The sequence below is a fragment of the Ictidomys tridecemlineatus genome, chromosome Y, assembly GCF_052094955.1.
Source record: "Ictidomys tridecemlineatus isolate mIctTri1 chromosome Y, mIctTri1.hap1, whole genome shotgun sequence".
Lineage (NCBI taxonomy): Eukaryota > Metazoa > Chordata > Mammalia > Rodentia > Sciuridae > Ictidomys > Ictidomys tridecemlineatus.
In genome coordinates, this window is record NC_135494.1 from 16,243,459 (window position 1) to 16,258,854 (window position 15,396).

Consider the following 15,396-nt stretch of genomic DNA (forward strand, 5'->3'; position numbering starts at 1 on the left):
CTAGGGAATCAGCACAAACACGGTGTGGCATCAAAGGACAATGCACCAGCAAGGACTGCCAATAAAGTCACAAAAATGGGGAAAGACTTTCAAACTTGAACAGAGCTTGTTGGAATTGGCTCTGCCTGGGCTGCTTTCTAGCAAGGCTCCCTGTAGTTCAGGCCCTTGGAAAGGCAGCAGGTGTGTGCTCAGCCCATGGTACTGCAGCCAGACCCCTCAGCCTGTATTCAGCAGGAAGACCCCTGGTCCCCAGCTGCCAGGGTGTGGATGCTGAAGACACAGCTGGCTCCACTTCCCCTGCTGCTGAGCTGGGATGGACGTCTAAAGCAAAGGCACAGAGGTGACACAGGAGCTGTTTGAATCTGTGCCCAAGTTCACCTGGGTCCAATTTCTCCTCCATGGGCATCTGTGCTTGCTGCACAGGAGGCTGAGAATCTCCTGGAGAAGCCCACAGGAGGTGGAGCCTGGGTCAGGATGAGCTGCCCCTCACTGCTGCAGGGAAGAGCAGAAGGGGGCAACCATGGTGCATATCAGGGAAATGCACTGGGTAGCAGTGGCTGTCACTTAGTTACCAGGCCTGGCCTCAATAACCAGCCCTTTGTGATGGTGATCTCTGGGAAGCAATGCCACATGTCAGGAAGGGACAGAATAGGGGAGAGCCCTAGTCAAGGATGAGCTGCAGCCATTCAGCCCCTGAGCTCCAAAGAGATCTGCAGCTACAGGTGACAGGGACGGCGAGTGACACACTCACCAAGAGTCATGTTTGAGCATCTGCCTCTACTTTTCACTGGCCCTCATAATGAATGACAGCTATTTCAAATAGCTTTTAATGCACTGAACATGTTTCTGAAAAATTATCTAATTTAAAGAGAAGAAACCACTTTAAAGTCACAGATATGCACAGACAACACAGAGTTCTTACCAATCAGGGTCATTTTGGAGTAAGTTAAAGCCCCACTAGCTCTCTGCCAAGACTATACTGTGTGTTCTCTACAAAAAAATAAATTCTCCATCACCATTTAAAAACCACCATGAAATGCTTAATTTATAGAAACCTTTCCATGCATTTCTCATTTTGAAAATAGTCTCTAAAATATCTTTTGTTACAAAATGACCCCAGGGAGAAACAAGCTCCCTCCATACCCATTTGTGCTGTACTGGTCTCAGCTGAGATCACTGGGGATGCTCGGCCAGTGATGAGTGACTGAGAAAAGCCAGCCCTGCAGCTGTGCCCAGCCCTGCCCAGCCCTGCCCAGCCCTGCTGATTTGCATGTGCCCACAGCACAGCCCACTGCCCTGAGGACTTCTTAAGAGGCTGCTCACACCCTGTGTCAGTCCCAGTCAGGACACAGCATGGCCATGAGGGCCCCTGCTCAGCTCCTGGGGCTCCTGCTGCTCTGCCTCCCAGGTAAGAAGGGACAACTCTGGGGGGTGTGCTCAGCCCAGTGGTCAGTGCTGCCTGGCTCTTCAGGGAAGTCCTCCTGAAACATGATTAATTAAGGATAATTATTTTTATGTTTCCAATGTCAGGGGCCAGATGTGACATCATGATGACCCAGTCTCCATCCTCCCTGTCTGCATCTCCAGGAGACAGAGTCACCATCACCTGCAAGGCCAGTCAGAATATTAACAGTTGGTTAGCTTGGCATCAACAGAAGCCAGGGCAAGCTCCTAAACCCCTGATAAATAAGGCATCCAATCTGCAACCTGGGGTCCCCTCGAGGTTCAGTGGCAGTGGATCTGGGACAGATTACACTCTCACCATCAGCAGCCTGGAGCCTGAAGATACTGCCACTTATTACTGTGTACAAGGCTACAGTTCCCCTCCCACAGTGACACAGGCCATCACAAAAACCTCCCAGGGAGCAGAAGTGTGAGGCTGGGCTGCCCCAGCTGCTCCTCCTGCTGCCTCCACCTGCTGAGGGCACTGCTCAGAGGCACCAGGCTCTGGAGGTCTCTAGTAGACTGTGGTAGGAAGGGCCAGGGAGGGTCCTCTGCACCCCACCCTCTTTCCTTCTCAGCCCCAACAGGTGAGACATGACCATTTCCTCCAGGTTTAGTGAGTGACTGTCACTTTACGGGAGGATCCAGCTCTCTGTGTCAGTTTGGATTCCTTCCTCAGATTTGAAATACATGGAATTACAGTCTAAGTCACAACTTTCAAAAACCACAGCTCCTCTGAGGGAAGGTGGAGCCTGTGGATTCTGGCACTAGCCCAGGAGCTCCTCAGGGACACTCATACCCAAACTACAGCACAGACAATAATGTGCACACAACTGTTGTGATTCCCACATGCAGCATAGAAAACAGAAAAGGTGCTGGCTGGGGTGTGGATCAGTGGTTAAGTGCCCCTGGGACCAATCTCTGGTGCCTACAGCAACAGCAATATCAGATCACTGTGCTGGTTTATCCTTGAACCCTCCTCTTCCCCAGGCATCCCATAGCAGGTGCCAGTGCCTCTTCTCTGTGGTACCTTGGCCTGGGCAGGACCCACAACAGTTCTACCTACTCATCCTCTGAGGGCTCCCAATCTTACCTTACCTTCTCTGGTGGCAACTTATCATCTGCTTTTGACACGTGTCCATCAAGTTTCCTGGGTCCTGATACACTCCCAGGTAAACTTCTATGAGCCATTTAGTAAGAAGCAGGAGACCGTCACTGCAATAGTTTTGAAACTGGAGTTTCCTGGCTTCTGCAGGCAGGTGGGTTTAGCACAAGCTGCAGCCTCTGGAGCTCTGGAGTATTGTTGCTCTTAACAGGGTCCATGCTCACCAGCCTTGCACAGACCCCAGAAAACAATGCTCACATCTTGGGCTCAGATCACTCCTCTGTCCACATCAAGGTTATGACCATGTGCTCTGCTCAGACATCTGCTAACCTCAAGTAATAAGTCAGTTGTCCCCATTACCATGGCTGCACCGGGAAGGCAGTGCACCTTCTTTGTGCCATTTGAATACAGTCTAGCTTCTTTCCCTCTGGCATAAACATATGTGTAACATCAATGAGGTCACAGAGGTCAAGTTATGCTATAAGGAAAGGGAAGGCTCTTGGGACCCTGGGACACTGTGTGTGTGTTAAGTGGAGCCTCTGCATCTCCTCAAGTCCAATCTCAATGTACCACTTCCATCTTAATGTAAGCAGAGCTGGGCCCAGTTGGTGCTGCCCTGTGCTGAGTCCCACACTCCCCTGTGGTGAGCAGCTCAGTCACTCAGTGCCCAGGGCATGGTGCCAGGGCTCAGGGATGCCTTGGAGCTGCTTTTAGAACAGTCAGTAGTCATTCTTCCTCCCTCCCTTTTTCCTTCCTTCCTTCCTTCCTTCCTTCCTTCCTTCCTTCCTTCCTTCCTTCCTTCCTTCCTTCCTTTTTTTCTTTCCTTCTGTTTTATTTCTTGGGATTGGCCTGCTCTTCTCTAGTGCTCTGCAGGTCTCTGCTGTAACTCTTATTGGGGACTTGTCAGAGACACACACACTGTCCTCATCTAGTACAAACACCCCTACCCCTAGCAATGTGCTGGGCCCCATGGCCACACAGCAGGGCTCCTGGGTCACAGCACAAGCCTGCTACAGAGTGTCCTGCTCTGGATCCCTCAGCACAGACAGGCTTCCCAGGTAGCTGATGAGTGGTTGGTGCAGCTCATCCAGCACGGAGGGTGCCATCTCAGCTCTGCACAGAGCCCAGCCAGCACTGATCTTTCTTCTCAGTGATTAGAGGAGCAAGGAGCAATGTCTTGTCCTTCTTCTGAAGGAGAGGAAGCAGCAGCCATAAGATATCTGGGCCCCAACATCTTTTCAATGTGACAGGCCCGTCAGTTGCTGTAGGTCTGCAGCCCACCTCTGAAGAGCATGGTTTTCTCTGGACACCAGAGTTCTTGCCATTTCCTGCTCATCATGTCCAAGCAACATGAGGCCATCCATGCAGAGTCACATGGGGCAGTGCTGCCTGGTGTCCACATGACCACAGTTACTTCAGGCTAGAACAAGAGAGTTATTTTACCTAGAACAAGAGAGTTATCTTTGCCTGAGCTCAGGTCTGAGGCCTGAGCTTCTGTGGATTCCAGAACACTACAAGTTCAGCCAGAGATCTGTGGCAGGTAGTGTCAGCTCTGTGACTGAGCCCTGTAGCTGGTCCCTGTATCTGTCCTGACAGAGACACTTGGTTACACCATTCTCTGTTTCTGAGCTTTGAAGGCACAGCTGGTACTTGAAGCCTCTCCTACCCCAGCAGAGTTGAACCAGGTCAGTTCATGACATTGTCATCTGGGCCATCTGTCACTTTTCAAATTGGAAAAACATTTTCACAGATACACTCCCCTTTCCTTTCAATAGATGTACATATAGTGTCCTTTACAAGTTTTCCCTGGTAGCTAAAGTTGCTCATTTAGTAAATCTCAGGAACGTGGATGACTTCATGTTGCTGGGACATGGTGACCAGGGCTCTGGGAAGTTTTGCCTCCGATGGGACCCAGAGGGAGCCATGGCAGCCCCCAGTCAGCTCCTCTGCCTCCTGTTACTCTGGCTTTCAGGTGAGGGATCATGGGATCATGTGATGGTTCTACACACCTGTGAAAACTCTTTCATTGTGCTTGGGTCCTGTGTCCTGGCACCTCTGTTTAGCAAGCCCACTGATTCAAGCTCTGGTTGCTGCAGGGTCCTGGCTCTACTGTGGAGACTGGGGTATGACCTAGACTGCACAGGTGACCTTTGTGTTCTCTTTCCATCTCAGGGACCACAGGAGAAACTGTGCTGACACAGACTACACGCTCATGGCTTTGTTTCCAGGGGAAAGAGCCACCCTCACCTGCAGAGCCAATCAGATTGTTGGCAGCTCCTTTTTCTGGTACCATCAGAGGCCTGGGAAGGCTCCCAGATGCCTCATCTAGGGTGCATCCAGCAGGGCCAGTGGCATCCCAGTCCAGTTCAGTGGCAGTGGGTCAGGGACAGTCTTCACACTCCCATCACAGCCAGGAGCCTGGGGAGGCTGCAGTGTGGGACTGTCTGCAAGGCCATGCAGGTTACCACAGTGGTTCCATCCCTGTCAGAAACCTCACAGCCTCCTCTGCCACCCTCCCCCTGGGGTACAGCAGCTTCCCCCAGAGGCCGCCAGATCGTTTGCATTTTTCTCTTCCCACTGCTCCTGGAAAGGTTGTGTGAGTGGAAACCAAGGTTCATTCAGGTCTGAAAGATGCATGGTCTCCTGGGCCCTCTTTGCTTCCCTGGAAGAAATGTGAGTGATTAGAGAGGATGGGGACACTTGGTGTTCTTTTCCTATTTACCAGATGAGGATGGAGTCTCTGGAAGAGCCATGAGATCCCAAGCACAGACAGTTAAATGTGAATCCCTCAGTGCAGTTTGATTCCCAGACATTTATATCCTCCTCATTTTGACCTCAACAGTATGGGGTTAGATCTGTCCAAGCACAGACACTGTCAAATGGTTTCAGAAATTGCTCCCAGGTCCTGTTCACATTGAAGCCAGGGTAAGAGGGAGGATCTCCCACATTCTGACCCTGGGATGTGGATGCAACCACAGCTTTTTTGCTTTGTGTGCAGCACAAGGAGGCTCTTTCTGCCATTCCTGCTTCTCCACAGATGGAGGGCCCAGGGTTCCCAGGAGGGGGGGATTTGTGGAAGGCGGCTTTCCCAGGACCATCCCATGGAGCTGACATCTGAGTGACCTGTCCTACCTTTCAAAAGAAAAAAATCCTGTCACATTCCTGCCTCCTGGTGTCTGACCCTGAATGGGAAAGAGTGTGAATCCAGTTCTAGCTCAACACACCTGGACATGACTTTCTTTAATAGCCAACCACTGAGAAAGTTGTCTGGTAAAACCTCCAGAATCCACTCAAGGACACTTTGCTATGGTTTTTTCATCAGTGAAAATGCAAGACAATGCCAGCTGTCCTGGCCAAGGAACTTTAGAAGTCACAAGCTCAGTATCTCACATGCAGAACAAGATACCTGCCCCCAAAGGATCATGTTCCTATGAAGAGACACCATGACCTCCTCCACCTGCACGAAGGGCATAAGACTCCCCTCTCACCTCCCAGTCCATGGACAGACTCTGGGTGTTTCCACTTTGTGTTGATTGTATGGATGTCACCTACAATGCCCTGTGGGTGTCCTGGAGCTGCCACCCACTCTCCTGAGCAGGATGCTCACCAGGTTCTGCAGGTGCAGCACCACAGCACCAGCCACCAGGGAGGGCAGACATCCTTCTAAATATCAGTGGAAGCCTCCACAAACCCTGAACTTCAGCACCCTGCATTCCTGTAGAAGCAGCATGACATGCTGACCCCAAGGACTGTCACCATCTTGATAAGCAGCCAAGACTCCAGGAACCATGTCCCTTTCTGCAGCAGCCTCTGAGTGTGTGGGCAGCTGAGCATGGTGAAACACCTCCCTAGACCTCTGACTCAAAGGTAGAGAACTGTGCAGCATGCACATGGCCTTAGTTTCAGTCATCAGCACCGAAAGGGAAAATTAAAGGAAAAGAAAAAAAGAAAGAGAAAAGTAAAAATAGAAAGAAAAGAAAAGAAAAAAAGATTGTGGACAGTTATTTAGAAGGTTTTTTGATAACTCTTAGAAGAGCAGGGGTGAAGAACTTTGTCCTGCTTTATTTCTGAAAAATTTACAAGAGGACCTGAAGGAGGACATGATGTTTAGAAACACTGCAGCCCTCTTGAGGTCATGAGGTATTACTAAGACTTAAAAACACATGTGGTAATACTGGTAAAGCAGAATTATATACGGAATCTGGATCTTTACTGAGTTTACTAAGATGCTAAACATGACCTATATTCTCCAATCTTCAATCTCTAAAGTACTTTCACTAGTTTGTAAAATTATTCTTACTTCTCCTAAGATATAGTTAAGAGGAAGAGCCTGACTGGCCTTAGACCTGCTGGTCTGGGGAAGATGGGCACCATGATGGGTGTGAGTGTACTCTGTGGGGCTCTGAGGCAGAGAGGGCTGGGTCCATGGGTGGGTCCCTCCTCCCTGCCTCTTACCCATGCTGTGCCAATGTCCAGAAACCCCAAACACCTCAGTGAGTTTACACATCTTCCTCTCTTTCTGTCTTTATTTCTGTTTTTACCTCCAAAGCATAAACTATCCCCTTGCTTCTGTAATGTCCCCTCCTCCTCCAAGGGTCACCAACACAGAACTGTGCTTAAGGCACAAGGACAGCCTGTCCTCAACCAGAAAGTGACTACAGATCACCACTCACAGCTCAGGGGGCTGACTGTGTCCTGTGGCCCCAGGGAACTATGTTCCCCCCAAGCAAATCTGAGCTGCCCTGGTCTGACCTGGGACACCTGGACACACTGAGCCTGTGTTGATTGACCAGGAGGAGCCCGCCCTGCAGCTGTGCCCAGCCTGCCCAGCTCTGATGATTTGCATGTGCCCACAGCACAGCCCACTGCCCTGAGGACTTCTTAAGAGGCTGCTCACACCCTGTGCAGGAGTCAGTCCCTGTCAGGACACAGCATGGACATGAGGGCCCCTGCTCAGCTCCTGGGGCTCCTGCTGCTCTGCCTCCCAGGTGAGGAGGGGCAGCACTGGGGATTTACTAATCACAGTGTGGTCAGTGCTGCCTGGCTACTCAGGAAAGTCCTCTTGCAACATCACTACTTGCAAAGATATTTCTTTTTATGTTTTTAATGGCAGGTGTTAGATGTGACATCATGATGACCCAGTCTCCATCCTCCTTGCCTGTGTCTCCTGGAGACAGCGTCACCATCACCTGCAGGGCCAGTCAGGGCATTAGCAATTATTTATACTGGTACCACCAGAAACCAGTCTGAGCTCCTAAGCTCCTCATCTATTATGCAACCAGTTTGGAGTATGGGGTCTCCTCGAGGTTCAGTGGCAGTGGATCTGGGACAGATTTCACTCTCACCATCAGCAGCCTGGAACCTGAAGATGTTGCCACTTATTACTGTCAACAGGGTAACAGTTATCCTCCCACAGTGACACAGGCCATGACAAAAACCTCCCAGGGAGCAGAAGTGTGAGGCTGGGCTGCCCCAGCTGCTCCTCCTGTTGCCTCAGAGGCAGCCAGGTTCCCAGGGCCACAGGGAGGGTTTGTGGAAGGATCCAGGGGGCTCCTCTGCACCCTGACTCTTTCCTTCAGCTCAGCCCCAGCAGGTGACCATGATAACAGCCTCAATGATATGGGCAGAATTTAGACTCTAATGGCAATAGTTGGTGTCGTGCAGCAAAGACAGGCCTCTCCACATATTCCACACGGGAATATTTTAAGACTTTGATTTTTAGTGTAGTTTAAGTTCCCAGCAAGTACATGGTACTCCTGTGTCCCCCTTGCTTCCACAGCCCCTCTGTCACCACCCCAAGACTCTGTTGCTATTGTTACAATAGCTATCACTGAACTGCTTACAGAACTTGCCTCGACTATGTATCACATTTATGCATTGTGAACTACCTGTTGGTGCAGCAACTTGTGGCAGTGCCGGGGTATTTTTGCTGATGGTGTTATTGGTGGTACAATTTTTCCAAAAGGAGCTGGTGTATCCTCCTCCCTGTGATGGTCGTTTAGCTAAAATTTGGGGGCCAACAGAGGTTAGGCAAAGAACCTCACCCCCCCCCACTAGTACAAAGGCCTATCTACAGGTGTGGCTATATGTTGGACTGGTAGTTAATGATGGGTCACTTAAAGTGCCACCTCTGCTGTACCTGGGACCCACCACGTTTCATTTGATTTTCTGGGGCAGAACTGCTTAGCCCTAAGCGGGGATACTGGCCTTGTTCCTTTCAGGGGCTTGCATGTGCTTATAATTTGACTCGTTCAGATATTGTTTCTCAGACTTGTTTTATTTCATAGTCAACGGGTGAGAGAGGAGAGTTGAGTTGCAGCTGGGTGTTTCTCAGGCTCTTTGATGCCAGTGGCGTTCCAATACCAGCAAAGTAAGTGCTCTGCGAATTCCTAGCAGTTGTGTGATTTTGTAGAAGTTCTTTTTTTAGGATCAAGGAACTCAGGTTTGTTCTGTTGGCATGTCAACAGCTTTTGGGGCGAGGGCTTTTAATGTTGATTTTAGTGTTGTATAAAGTAGTGTATGAAAGCAACACACACACCCTCACCCAGAGAGGGAGAAGGACACATAGGACATGTTCTAGAATATGCTTGCACTATCTGCCTGCTGGGACTGTTCCCTGAAGTACTGGCACATTCCACCATGCTGAAAACAGTGCAAAAGCTAAGTCCAGGGTCCCCAGGTCCTCTGTGAATCTGTGTAGGACATTGAAATTATAGCAGTTTTTTTAATATTTATTTTTTAGTTGTAGTTGGACACAATACCTTTATTTATTTATTTTTATGTGGTACTGAGGACTGAACCCAGGGCCCCGCACTTGCTAGGCAAGTGCTCTACCTCAGCCCCAGCCCTCCTGTAAGCAAATTTAAACTTTAAAAGCACAGTGCAAGCTAGAAGCAAATATCCTCATGCATACCACAAAGTTGGAATGTTGTTAGCCCTAACGTAAAAAGAGCCCTTGAAAACTAATAAGTAAAAGATCATCTGAATTTGTATTTATTTGTATTGGTTCCAGTGATTGAACCCAGGGGTGCTTAACCACTGAGCCACATCTCCAGTCCTTTTTATTTTTTATTTTGAGACAGAGTCTCGCTGAGTTAGTTAGGACCTTACTAAGTTACTGAGGCTGTCTTTGACTTGTGATCCATCTGCCTCAGCCTCCCAAGTCACTGGGATCATAGGCATGTGCCTCCTCACCCAGCTCATAAGAATTTTTAAATGGGGAAAATAAAGATCTAAGTCTAGGATATAAACAGGACATTCACAGAGGGCTACAGATGGACAAGCAGTAGGGAGGATGGTGATCAAGATTCTAAATTTGTCATTACGGAAACTCAGGGTGCTGGGTCCCACACTGCCTGTATAACAGGAGGTATGCGCCATAGTGTCCAAATTCCCCCCACCTTTAATCTGGGGAAATAATTCCTACCCCACAAGCTCCTGGTGAGGATTAACTTGGATAACATGCCCTGCACAGCCTCCTTACCACTGAACCCTAGTTTCTAATTTCATCCTAGCCGGAGCAGGAGGGGCGCCCCATTATCAGGAGTGAATACAGAAACTCAAGTTTCTTATGATTCTTTAAAAAAATATGTTCAGGGTTTTCACTTATACTTAGAAGAAAAAAATAAGGAAACATCCAAAATTCCACCTTGGCAAAGTGAGGTCCCAGTTATTTACTAGAAGGTGGAGCTCGGTCAATAGGGAAGCATTGTGATGTGTATTTTGAGGCACAGGGAGTCACAGGGTGGGTGACAGACAGGGCAGGAGACTTACTGAAGTAGGGGGAAGGACAGAGGAATTTTTCACTTTTTACGTGTCCTGTCTATGCCATTCCAACATTTTTCTTAAATATTTATTTTCTAGTTATCGGTAGATACAATATTTTTATTTTTTATTTTATGTGGTGCTGAGGATCGAACCCAGTGCCTCACGCATGCTAGGCAAGTGTTCTACCTCCAAGCCACAACCCCAGCCCCCATTCCAACATTTTACAACGATCTATGTTACTGTTTTATTTTAAAAATCATATAAATTCATAATGGCTTAATTTTAAATATTGATTCAACACATTTAAAAACAGTAATTACTTGCTATTAACAAGTCATTCAAGTCAAAACATCTTTATTTTTATTTGTTTATTTTTATTGGTGCTGAGGACCGAACCCAGTGCCTCACGTGTGCAAGGCAGGTGCTCTACCACTGAGCTACAGCCTCAGGCCCATCTTAATAACAGAAATCTTTCTCATTTTCATATAAGTACATTTTCTGTGTTGATGCTTGGGACAGAGTCTCTTTGCTGAGAAGACACCCCATGGAAGGGTCAACACTGTCATTCTCATCCATAATTAGAATGAATACATTTGTACTAAAAATGTTTCACTTCTGGTTCAGGTGTCTACGGAATGCCCGCCATGCGCAGCCATCATAGTATGTTATTCCTTCACAGGACTTACGAGCTCTTCTTGAATGGTGGCACTCCTTATGAAAAAGGTGTTGAAGTGGACCCTTCAGTGTCCAGAAGAGGTACTGCAGTGGTGCGCTGCCTTCTGTCAGCTTTCCGTCACTGTGACAATGTACCTGAGATAATCAACTTCAGAAGAAAGAGGTTTATTTTGCTTCACGGGTTTCCGTCCATGATTGCTTGGCCGTTTCTTTGAGCCTGTGACATCATGGTGGGAGCACATGGCAGAGGAGGCCTGTTCATCTCATGGTTGCCAGGACTCAGAGGAAGGGTTGGGGTCCAGTATCTTCAACTCACCAGTGTCCTAGCCTCCTCCCATAAGGCCCCATCTCTTAAAGGTCCCACACCTTCTCCCTCAGTGCCACAGGCTGGTGACCAGGCCTTTAATTTGTGGGCCTTTGGGGAACACCTCAGATCCAAACCGTGGCACCTCCTTTTCCTTAAAGATGAAACAAATGGCAGAGGCTTCAGAGAAGGCAGCCATATTCCAGTAAGCATGACAGTTTCTACTTGGATTCCCATGTTTTAAGATGTGCCATTTGGTGATGTGATCTTAGTCATTTTTATCTCAGTGATTGTTATTTTGGTAGCACATGTAAGATTATAATGTTGAAAATCGTGAGAAATGGGGCCCTGCGTTAGTTCTGTCGCTGAACGCTGAGCTGATGCTGTGGCAGGTACAGAGTGAGTGAAGCCGGCTGCCTCAGAGATGGCCCATTTCAGGGTCAGGGCGTGTAGGCATTGAAATCGTGACATGCATGCCACCTCACCCTCCAGCCACCCTCCAGGAAGATGGAGCACCCGTCAGTATGTCTGTTGGCCAGAGGACACCAGGGAAGGGAGTGGAGGGCAGCACAGATGGGCCCTCCCTCGGGGAGCTGTGGGCTGACGGCTGGAGCCCCCTCGTACGCCTCAGCCCTCCCATCCTTGTGTGGTCCAGGACACCAACCCTGGCTGCTGCCCCAGTGCCAGGGTCTCTCCTCCTTGGAACAGGAAGGAGTTGGGGTTTGGGGTGTAGGTGCTTCTTTCTGGGGCCGCATGTGCCCTTCCCCCTTTCCCTGCGTGCTGCTGCGGCCATCTGCCCTAGTGGCCAGGGGTGCTGTAGGGAGGCCGCAGGTGTCTGTCACCGCCAGGTCTCTTCTGACAGCCGGAGGGATGTGGGCGCCTCCTGCCTGCTATAACCACCAGTTGTGCTGACCTGTCACTTAATAGTCTTAACAAATAGTCTTACCCGTTCCGAGGGCTGACAGCTGTGGGTCTGTTTCTGTTTGACAGCGCAAGGCAGTGTTTTCCAGCAGATGATGACCATGCGGAGGCAGCCTCAACTCCTGGTGAAACTGAGGTCTCTCACCCAAAGGTCATGGAGCATGCTCAGGTGCGTCCCGCTTCCCGGGCAGTGACCGCGGGGCACTCGGCCCCAGGTCGCATCTGCCTTGGGTCCTCCTTGCTTGGCTGTCTCTTGTCAGTTACTTTTTCCCCCATTAATTATTTTTGTCAAAGAGCAGAAGAGAAATAGAAAAATAATAAAGCTTAGCATCATTTACTCTTCTTTAACACTAAGCTCAAGTGACAGACTTGGTAATAAATCTTTCAGCTACTTTTGAACAAATGAGACTTACCAATGCCTGGGCCTATCTTCAGGGAAATCTTTTTTTACTTGTTCTTTTTGGTTTTATAGGACAGGAGAATGTATTTTGACATATCCTACATACATGGTGTGGGACTTCCCATTCTTGTGGTTGTACATAATGTGGAGTTCCACTGGTCGTGGGTTCATATGTGAACACAGGAAAGTGACGTCCCACTCATTCTGCTGTCTTTCCTATTTCCAGCCCCTCTCCCTCCCCCTCACACTCTTTGTCTAATCCAATGAACTTTTCTTCTTCTCTCCCCTCCTCTTCCCTTATTGTGCGTTAGCATCTGCATATCAGAGAGAACATTTGGCCTTTGGTTTTTGGGGACTGACTAGCATATTTTACTTAGAATGATAATCTCCAGTTTCATCCATTTATTGGCAAATGCTAGTTTCCTTCTTCTTTAGGCTAAGTAATGCTCTCTTGTGTGTATAGATACCACATTTTCTTCATCCATTCATCTGTTGAAGGGCACCTAGGTTGGTTCCATCGCTTGGCTACTGTGAATTGAGCTGCTATAAACACTGATGTGGCCAAGTTACTACAGTATGAACTTTTTTTTATGTTAGGTTTATTTAGGTTTGACTTGCATGCAGTAAAATTTATGATTTGGGGGTTGCAGTTTCTGGATTTTTGACAAATGTACCGATCACGTGACAATCACCACAATCCAAAGAATATTCCCTTTGCTCTCAAAGGTTCTTTTGTGTCCCTCTGTTGTCAGCTCCCAGCTCTGGACTTGGGGAAGCACTCCTCAGTTTTTTTCCCCAGCACTTTGGCCTTTCCCAGATGCTGTAGGTGGATTCATGCGGCCTGCGGCCTGCAGCCTCTGAGTCTGGCGTCTTGGACCATCATACATCTGAGGCTCGTCCGCGCTGTTGCCTTTGTTAGTGATTTGTTCCTGTTCATTCTAAATGGTTACTGCTGCATTTGATGGACATGCCACCATGTGTTTATCATCCTCTAGTTGGTGGTCATTTGGGTTTTTCTAGGTTTGGGTAACTATAAATAAACCTGCTCTAAATATTTGCATACACGTTTCTGCGTGTGTGGATGTGAGGCTACCTACATCTCAAGTAGGACTGCCTAGCAGAGGGTTTGCTGTTAAATCTGGTGTTGGTCTGGCTGCTTCCCTGAACGCCTGTGCCATTGACCCTCTCACCCTCACTGTGCACAGGTTTCAGTGATTTCGTGTTCTTGGCAGCATATGATATGATTTTTTGTTTAGACCAGTTTAAAAAGAGAACAGCAGTTTCTCACCATGGTTTCATTTGCCTTTTCCTGGGGAGATCCCAGAGCTTCCAGTTCTCACTGGATCCCCTGTAGTCATGTAACCTTCTCTCGGGGTTTCAGTGGCTGCCTCTTTAAAATGGGGATAATAGCAATGTCAATTCCCTCCAGCTGTAATGAGGTTTAATTGAAAGCAAGTATATAAAACACTTAGTCCATATTTATAGTCCCTGGCTATAGGGAAACACAATGGTGTTGGCTATAATTGTCTATATCATAATTATTTTATATCCAAATAAATGTCAGTGCACACCAGGTAGATACATGCTGCCATTTCCTGAAATTTGTTCAAATGAAGAGGATTGAGGAATTTAAAACAGATGTTAACCGACTGGAGGGATGAGAGGGCCTTCCTCCAGGTCACACAGGGGACAGGAGACGGTGAGCCTGATGCAGGTTGGGGAGCAGCAGGGGAAGCTGACTGAGTGGTGGCTTCCGCCCCTGGGTCAGGGCCTTGCTTTAAATATCCCCTGTTCCTTCTCCAGAGCTGACAGGTGCTTGTCATCACACACGGGTGTTGAGTCTTTCAGTAACTGTTAATAACGTGCTCCTGGGGATTAATCTCTCTTTACCTGCCCCGCCTCTTTTTTCTTTCCTGGATGTTCGTGGCCCTTTTTTGGCAAATCTTTTCTCAGAAAATTGTGGGTTTTTTTCCTAGTGTGAGGAGAAGCAGCACAGTAGCGGTCTTTGTCAGGGCCAGCCGGATCCCATGGGGCCTAGTTCTCCCTCTTGCTGCTGCTGCCAGCCGCTCCTCCGGGAGCCCAGGGCACCCCGCAGCCCTGTCAGCACAGCGCTTCCGGCAGTTTCTGTGGCTCCAGATACTAGCTTTTAAGTCCCTTCACCATCTCAAGGTCAGGTTTGACTGTGGTGCAGGGGGTGGATGAAACTAGGAGCACTCTTCTGTGTGTTGGCTTACTAAGAAGGGCCCTGGGTCCTTGTCCCCAACCTCAGGGACTGAGGCTCTCACTTGAGTGTAGTGCACACGGGCACCCAGACCTTTGGTATCAGAGCATGCCTCTCAGGAGCCCTGCTGCTGCCGCCCCTGCCCCTTACCCAGACTTGGGCTGTCCTGGCATTGCCTCTGCACATGGCAGGATCCTGCCGTGTGCGTCCCTGGTGATGCTAAGGGTGGGTTTGGGCACCCTGCTGTTGTGACCCAGGGACAGGCTGGCTCACCGACAGCAGGCCATGGCAGTGAAACCAGAGGCCCTAGGCCTTTCCAAAGCCGTGGACCATGGGCTGCGGTGTACATAGGTCAAGGTCAGGGGCCAGATGTGAACTTTAGGATGTTGCTGCCCTGCCTGAGCACCTGGAGGGGCAAAGGCAGGACTGACCCAACTGGGCATCCTCGCCACCCATCCTGCTACCTACAGAGAGAAGGGAGCGAGTGTGGCACCTGCAGCCCTCTCCTCTCTTTCCAAGGAGCATCCACCTCCAGCCCCACCTGCCCTGCCTACCAGCTC

General features: G+C 49.1%; 1 long non-coding RNA gene across 2 annotated transcripts; it reads left to right on the forward strand.

Annotated features, from left to right (window-relative positions):
• Positions 1-8,835: 8,835 nt before the first annotated feature.
• On the forward strand, positions 8,836-12,724 carry LOC144372055 (uncharacterized). 2 transcript variants are annotated; one of them, XR_013432097.1, is made up of 4 exons: positions 8,836-8,918; positions 10,995-11,071; positions 12,285-12,384; positions 12,688-12,724. It is a non-coding gene; the product is annotated as an uncharacterized LOC144372055 (long non-coding RNA). The 2 variants fall into 2 exon arrangements; XR_013432096.1 differs by lacking the exon at positions 12,688-12,724 and having other exon boundaries at positions 12,285-12,440.
• Positions 12,725-15,396: the final 2,672 nt, after the last annotated feature.